Consider the following 8963-nt stretch of genomic DNA (forward strand, 5'->3'; position numbering starts at 1 on the left):
GCGTATTTGTCTATTGTTGTGCTTTTGATTCCTTGGTGAACAATGCATTGGAGAGAAGAAGAGGAAGGAATTTTTGAAGGGTCACACTGCCAAAGCGTTGAGTCTGCGCGTACGGTACGCTAGTCGGCCTGTTGGCAAGCAGCTGGCCTGGTGTGTCCGCCCCCTGGGTCGATTGTTTTCGCGACTCGCTAACCAGGAGACAGCGCGGGTTCTGGCCTGGTAGCACTTCCGCTGGCGGACGCTGTGGCATTTCTGCCTCTTGGAGCCATAGCTTTATTCTCACATGTTACATTCCAGCTGAGCGAACGTACAGTAGCTGACACCTGTCTTCGTAAAGTGCGTTGAGGCAGGAACGACAGAGGCTACTACCTGGTTATAGTGTTCGTGGGAAATGCGCCAACTGAATCGAATGAAGTTCTTTACCTTCGTCTACATACATACTTCGCAGACCTTGTCTGATTCTATCTTGTACTAGTGCTAGTCCTTTCCCTTCCTGTTCCACTTGCAAACAGAGCGAGGGAAAAACGACTGTCTGAAAGCGTCCCCAACACAAACTCCAATTCAGATCTCCCCTGGTAATAGTGACAATATAAGGGGAGATGTGAATTGGCGTTTGTGTTGGGGACGGTATTTGACTTGGGTAGTTCGTGCAGCTATGTTGACCATAATGCTGTGGTGGTGTAATGGTCAGCATATCTGCCTAGTAAGTAAGAAGACCCGGGTTCGAGTCCCGGCTGCAAGTCCAAAACGACATCGAAAGACTAACACTCCACGGAGTGACGGTAAAATGCAAGGCCTATGCGTACGACGTAGGTTTCTTCGTCAGCGATAAAGCAGACCTTGGCAAAATATTAGATACCCTAAGAAGATTCGAGCAAGCGGCATGAGCGGAAATAAATCCACAGAAGACAATTCTCCTACCTATCGGAAGCAAAAGATTGATAGAAAGAAGCGATTGGTACAAAGTGATAGAACAACATAAGTGTCTCGAGCTCCAATTGTATGCATGTCCGCTAAAAACGGCCGCGCAAAACTGGTCATTATTCCCGTTATATGTTCTCCAAATGATGTTTTTACATTTGAAAATGACGACGTAGTTCGTTGAAACCGGTAATGTAACAAACCAGTAATGTAACCCTTTCTTTTTAAAGAAAAAAGTTTATACACTGCGAGTATGGCTTCACTATAGTAGTGGCAAATAAAATTTTAAATTATATTTTAGTGACACACCTTCTGACAGAATATAGTTACCAGGTGATCAAAAAGTCAGTATAAATTTGAAAACTTAATAAACCACGGGATAATGTAGATAGAGAGGTAAAAATTGACACACATGGTTGGAATGACATGGGGTTTTATTAAAACCAAAAAAAAAAAATAAATGTCCGACAGATGGCGCTGGACAGCAAAACGTCAGTGGCTGCGCATATCAATCGTGTATAAAAGGAGCTGTAAGGAGAGAGAGAATCAGATGCGCCAGCAGTCGCAGTATGTTGACGTTACCTGAAAAGGCGCTTTTAGTGAAGCTGTATTATCAGAATGGGGAATGTGCTAGTTCAACGTTACGATCCTATCGCCATAGGAAGGCGATTCGAACGGGTAAAGGTGCGTTGACAAATGCAGCTGTGGCGAGAATGATTTCGAAGTTCAAACCCACGGGCTGTTTAGACGATAGACCCCGTAGTGGCCGAACGAGCACAAGGGGTAATGCTGCTGAGACAGTTCAGGAAGAAATGGAGACTGTAGCGGGTTCATCCATGCACGGGGAAGTCAGCGCTCGTGCAGTCACACCTCGCCCCAGCATTCCATACACTACTGTTTGGTTGGCACTTAGGCGAACCCTTCGATGCTATCCGTACAAAATCCATCGCCATCATGAACTGTTACCTGGCCTTTTAGTGAAGCGGAGGGCATTTGCGGTGTGGGCGTTTCAAAAGATGGCGGAAGATGACGATTGGTTGAGTAACGTGTTGTGGACCGACGAAGCTCATTTCACGCTCCGGAGGTCTGTCAACGCCCACAACTGCAGAATTAGGGCTACCGAAAATCCTAGAACTGTCGTGGAAACTCCATTGTACGACGAGAAAGTCACGGTATGGGTTGGGTTTACCACATCTACCGTTATCGGGCCTTTTTTCTTCGAGGAAATGCATGATTCTGGTTTTGTAACTGCTACCGTGACGGGTGAGAGGTACGCCGATATGTTACAGAATCGCATCATCGCCAGCCTGGCTGATAATTGCTAGACGCGTGTAAGATCCCTAGCGCGCGTCGTTTGGTGATGATCGTGTGCTCAGCCGCCTCTTTCGTCATGCTTGGCCTCCCAGGTCCCCAGACGTCAGTCCGTGCGATTATTGACTTTGGGATTACCTGAAGTCGCAAGTGTATCGTGATCGACCGTCATCTCTAGGGATACTGAAAGACAACATCCGAAGCCAATGCCTCAGCATAACTCCGGACATGCTGTCCACAACATTATTCCTCGACTACAGCTATTGTTGAGGGATAATGGTGGACATATTGAGCATTTCCTGTAAAGAACATCATCTTTGCTTTGTCTTACTTTGTTATGCTAATTATTGCTATTCTGATCAGATGAAGCGCCATCTGCCGGACATTTTTTCAACTGTTGTATTTTTTTGGTTCTAATAAAACCCCATGTCATTCCAAGCATGTGTGTCAATTTGTACTTCTCTATCTACATTATTCAGTCTTCAAATAGATACTGACTTTTTGATCACCCGGTATTTCCATTGCTTACAGAATGTGACAGTCCTGGTAATGACTGTGACTGGGCAGCGTAGCACATTTGCCTGCGATGTGGTAACCGTTACGCTGCTTATTCTACTTCCTGCTGGCCATATGCAGTTTGCCCCCCTCCAGTGCCATCCATACCTGTGTCTTACTACTTGATAGCCGGCCGGTGTGGACGAGCGGTTCTAGGCGCTCCAGTCTGGAACCGCGCGACCGCTACGGTCGCAGGTTCGAATCCTGCCTCGTGCTTGGATGTGTGTGATGTCCTTAGGTTAGTTCGGTTTAAGTAGTTCTGTTCTAGGGGTCTGATGACCTCAGATGTTAAGTCTCATAGTGCTCAGAGCCAGCTACTACTTGATTAAGTTTCCATTATTTTCATAGCGTCCATGACACATGTTATGTCAATAACATTTGACCTCTTACACTAAGAAATCTTTAGAGTCACTACAAATGAAACTTGATCTCAACACATATGCTCTGTGAACTTCTGCGAGCGTAGGATTCGAAGAAGTAAAAAACTCGGGTTACACAGCCGGAGAACGTCTAGACCCCTCCACGTCACAGTTTAGCAACCAAGTGTAGCTGGAAGTGCCGTCTCGTTTTCACTGCTGGCACCACCTTCCGCAGTGGAGCCCTGTTCTCAGACAGAAAGAGGATCCAGCGCGTGTGCGTGTGACGGCTTCCTGGTAAGGCGACGCCAACTCGGCGGACACGGCAAGGCAGAACCGACTGTGGGTCGTATTTTTACGTCGTCCGTCAGAGTACATCCGGTTGGCGTCAGTTCGCCACTGCGGATTCATACTCGTACACTCACCGCTACAGGACGCAGTCAGGCTAAGCGGCGGAAGTACCACCGCAAACATTACCGCGCACTGCTCTCTCCTGCTCTGGCGTTCGCTTAGCCGCTCTAAAAACGCCAAATACACGGACACGGAATGTTCATCACTTTGAAAATAATCTCCCATCTATCTACATACAGTATTTATAAAAAATCATCTTATGTATCTGTGTATGTACGTATTTTCCATATTTCTCCCGAAACCACCGAAGCAGTTTCAACTAAACTTGGCAGCAATCATATACAACCGCTCGCTCGACGAAAGGTCCGTACCTAAGGACTGTAAAGTTACACATGTTCCGCCGTAAAGTCAAGCGTCGGCACGCCAGGGGGGGGGGGGGGGGGGGGTCGGGTGAAGACGACGTCTGCCAATAGTACGCTGACATATCCCTCTCTAGGACGACACCGAGACAGCAGCGGCCTCTAGGCGAAGAGAACATAAATGCTGTACCCGCCTCGCCGCAGTTCTGCTGTGCCAGTCCTGCCTGGATATATGCCCCCCCCCCAAATTCTATAAGTCCCTCCAGATCCTTGAGCATCATGCACTCCGCCTCGCCTTCCCTATACGCCTCCCGTCCCCCACGCGGATCCTCTATGACCTCATTCCTTTCCCCCATCTGCTCCTATTCCTCGAACATATCCGCATCCTCTACACCTGCCGCCACCTTGATCCCCCTCACCCCCTGGTTGCTCCTCTCCTCTTCCATCCCCGCCCCCCTGCCACGTCTTGACTGTTGTGTCCCCCCCTACCCTCCATCACTACACCCTTCATCTCCTTTCCCAAGGTGGCTTCCATCAACTCCCCCTCCCAGATGATGTCTTCTCTCCCTCCATTTATCCCTCCTATCAATGCTGATCCTCACCCTCCCTCCTTTCCTCAGTCCTTTTGCTGGGCTCCCTCTCCCCCCTTCCATCCTCTTTTTTTCCCCACCTACCCTCTCTCTGCCCCCCTTCTCTCCCCCGAGTCGTTTTACATTTCCCTCCTCTGCCTTTTCCCATCCCCTCTCGCATCTGCCCTGCCCCCCCCCCCCCTTATGGGTCCTCACCCTCCTTTGGTTCCCCTTCCTTTCGTTTTTCCTCTCCTCCCTCATTGTTTTCCCCCTCATCTGTCCAGGTTCCCCCCCCCCCCCCCCCCCATCTGCCCTTGGCTATGGTGTGTCATCTTTGTGCCGACATTTTGGCGCAGTGTTTACAGTGAGTGTTCAGTGTTGTGTGTCTTTTCCGAAGTGTTGCGAACGGACATCATACTGTCGCTGGGTGTGATTTTTATATCTCTCGCGAACAGAAACCAATCTGTCGCCATGTTTTTTAATTGTCTGTCTAGTATGTTACCTGTCAGCTTCCTGTGTATTTTATTAGCATTGCCAACCCTTTGCTTTATGTTTTAACTTTCCACAATTTTCCGCCGTTTTACAATTTAAGTCACCGTTTTATCGCCTGCTTTTATTGTTTCTTATCTTCTTCTTACATTTTAAAAAGTCTGTAGGCTGCAGGGCAGCGTACTAAGCTGCTGCCAGCCCGCCCCCTTCTGGGGGAATCGAAATTCAATAAAGGAAAAAAAAAACAAAAAAAACTGGCCGCAGCCCAGTTGAAGACTAGCCGTTCTACGAGCTGTACGACAGCGACTTAGGAACTGTATAATTTCATTTGTGTTAGGCATTGTCTACTGCACACTGTTGAGATTTCTTATTTTGTCTGTCGCCCATTTCGTGGACACATCAGTGTAAATTCTCAAAGTGAAGTATCGTCATATACCGTTCTGTAAATAAAATTAATTAATACGATTTGCTTGAATTATTGTCTAGCGATCCGCATATTCGACGAGTAGGCAGGACACAACAACACAGATGACACTAGTGCACAAAAAAGTAAATAGACGTAATCCACATAATCACTGACGTCGATCTGCTGTGGGCTTTTGGAATCTACACTGTGTTCGAACTTAATTAATTACCTCGAACACAACAATATATTGACACACAGCACGGATTCAGATACTATAGTTCTGGTGATACAAAACTGCCTCTTTATTCACATGAAGTAATGACCGCATGCACTGCAGTCATGGACTGTGCGGCTGGTCCCGGCGGAGGTTCGAGTCCTCCCTCGGGCATGGGTGTGTGTGTTTGTCCTTAGGATAATTTAGGTTAAGTAGTGTGTAAGCTTAGGGACTGATGACCTTAGTAGTTAAGTCCCATAGTATTTCACACACATTTGAACAACATTTGACCGCAGTCTCTGTAACAAAGTATGATTGAATAAATGGTCTCTAGCATGGAACCCATGCATTTCCGGACTTAAGTTCATTACACCTGTTTTGTTCCATATCCTTTCATTGATCCCTAAAGTTTGTACACGGTGCAATAAAACGGTTAACATATACGAGGGTTTGAACTTAAATAGCGCCAACTATTTCTTCACAACCGATATAAAAGAGTTACATGTTTGCACCTTCAAAGTAGTCACCAGCGTTGTGTAGAACCCGTAGTATACCGTTAGCAGAGCCTGTTCTGTTGATGGTGCGAATGGAGCGATCTACTGCCTTTCGCATCTCTGGAACAGTTCTGAAGCGAATGCCACGAAGTCGTTCGTTCATCATGATTGATTCCCGTGTACGTTATCTTTTTCTCTGTATACGACAATTTTAGTATCCCTTTATATCTTGTAGGCAACGGCCTTGCCGCAGTGGATACACCGGTTCCCTTGAGATCACCGAAGTTAAGCGCTGTCGGGCGTGGTCGGCACTTAGATGGGCGACCATGCGGACCGCCATGCGCTGTTGCCGTTTTTCGGGGTGCACTCAGCCTCGTGATGCCAATTGAAGGGCTACTCGACCGAATAGTAGTGGCTTCGGTCAAGAATACCATCATAACGACCGGGAGAGCTCTGTGCTGACCCCACGCCCCTCCTATCCGCATCCTCCTCTGAGGATGACACGGCGGTCGGATGGTCCCGGTAGGCCTCTCGTGGCCTGACGACGGAATGCTTTAATGTGTTGTAGTTTGTCAAAAAGGAAAAAAAAGAAAAGAAAAGAAAGTGGGTAGTTGGACCTGATAGTTTAGTTGTAAAGTGCATCCCTAGAAACCGAAAGTTCTCGATCTCGAATGGCAGTCGAATAAAAAAATTTCAGTTGCTTTTGAACATAGACTTCGCCTTACAACGATGTGAAAATTTGTCAGGAATGACACGTGATTGATTTCTACGTTAAACTGTACGTCCACTTTCAAAGATAGGCGTACTGTGTTACTTTAATTACTCGCAGGTCGCTGCAGTGGCGTCAAATTGAAAAATTGGCACGGTATTTTTATCATTAACATACTGCTTCCTCCAGTTGCACTTTTCAGCAGTTTCCGCTTCAAGTCTGTACTTCAATCCCTGTTATGCTTCCAGCTTTCCGCAAAGTTCGCAGCTTCTGTTTCTCTGTTTAGGGAAACACAGCACCCACCTACCGTCTTCCTGGAACGCTAGGACTGCTCGCCATCCACAGGCACGTGTGTTCGATTCCGGAGCGCGGCCCGCCGCAGCTGAGGCTTGAGGTTTCTGCCCCTGTGCCCGCACCTCCCCCCCCCCCCCCTGCCCTACGCGCAGCGATACCATCTGTGTGGGCTACGGGCGCGTCGCTTTTGTTCCGGCAGTGACGCGACGCGTGACACAAGTACACACACACAACACGCTGTCCCCAGCCACGTCACTGGGACCCACAGAGATAAGCCGACAGCCAACAGAAGCTACGGCAACGGGTGGTCACTGCAATCCAATCCAAGGAGCCGCTCGCCGACAAGATTTTGTAAGCTAGTCACAAATAAACGTGCGTATGCAGCCTCGTAGCGCCTTTTATTACCGCATAGCATTGCATAAAAGCGTTAAAATAATCGTTTTAGTGAATTACTGAAATATTGCAAATACGAAAAACAAATACAATAACGTTTTAAGTAATAGCCAGTAGCCCTCCGATCCAACCCTGGTTCTATAAATAATCGAGCTTCCTCGAGAAAGAAAGCTTCAAACGACAACTTTTTTTACAAATGAGTTAATACGTTAAGCTAGTTTTTCATCGGTATTTATGACTTCATGTCCCCAGAACTGTGTGGCATAGAACTATAGTGACATAATTTTGCAGATACATTCAGTCGTAAATACTGATATTTTCTGAAAAATTTGATAAGAATAGATTTAGAAGTAAAGAAGTAATAAAGTAAAACCTCATGTCTGATGCTGAAGTTTTACTCTATATGAACAGCTAAAATGTGGCAGCGATAAACTTTTTTCTTTCATGTCGAGCGAGAGACAGTCCAAAATCAGCCGCAATTAGGCACTGAAATAAATCCAATGGTGACAACTGAAAATTTGTGCCGTACTGGGTATCGAACCCGGATTTCCCGCTAATTGTGAGCGGTCGCCTTAAAAACTCTGGCTACTCCAGGACGTTTCCCATTCAGACATGTCCGAAAAAACAAGCAGTACACCTGTCAATCATACTCGCTCTGACGGCAAATAAATTTTTTTGAATGAAATCCGTGGCTGTATCAGACAGCCAAAATACACTACTGGCTATTAAAATTCCTACACCAAGCAGAAATGCAGATGATATATGGGTATTCATTGAACAAATATATTATACTAGAACTGACATGTGATTACATTTTCACGCAATTTGGGTGCATAGATCCTGAGAAATCAATACCCAGAACAACCACCTCTGGCCGTAATAACGGCCTTGATACGCCTGGGCATTGAGTCAAACAGAGCTTGGATGGCGTGTACAGGTGCAGCTGCCCATGCAGCTTCAACACGATACCACAGTTCATCAAGAGTAGTGACTGGCGTTTTGTGACGAGACATTTGCTCGGCAACCATTGACCAGGCGTTTTCAGTTGGTGAGAGATCTGGAGAAGGTGCTGGCCAGGGCAGCAGTCGAACATTTTCTGTATCCAGAAAGGCCCGTACAGGACCTGCAACATGCGGTCGTGCATTATTCTGCTGAAATGTAGGGTTTCGCAGGGATCGAATGAAGGGTAGAGCCACGGGTCGTAACACATCTGAAATGTAACATCCACCGTTCAAAGTGCCGTCAATGCGAACAAGAGGTGACCGAGACGTGTAACCAATGGCACCCCATACCATCACGCCGGGTGATACGCCAGTATGGCGATGACGAATACACGCTTCCAATGTGCGTTCACCGAGATGTCGCCAAACACGGATGCGACCATCATGATGCTGTAAACAGAACCTGGATTCATCCGAAAAAAAGACGTTTTGCCATTCGTGCAGCCAGGTTCGTCGTTCAGTACACCATCGCAGGCGCTCCTGTCTGTTATACATCGTCAATGGTAACCGCAGCCACGGTCTCCGAGCTGATAGTCCGTGC

The 8963-nt window shown here is 47.1% G+C and overlaps 1 pseudogene; it reads left to right on the top strand.

Annotated features, from left to right (window-relative positions):
- Positions 1-6259: 6259 nt before the first annotated feature.
- LOC126204730 (5S ribosomal RNA) lies at positions 6260-6377 on the top strand (annotated as a pseudogene).
- Positions 6378-8963: the final 2586 nt, after the last annotated feature.

Source organism: Schistocerca nitens, chromosome 9 (assembly GCF_023898315.1).
Source record: "Schistocerca nitens isolate TAMUIC-IGC-003100 chromosome 9, iqSchNite1.1, whole genome shotgun sequence".
Classification (NCBI taxonomy): Eukaryota; Metazoa; Arthropoda; class Insecta; order Orthoptera; family Acrididae; genus Schistocerca; species Schistocerca nitens.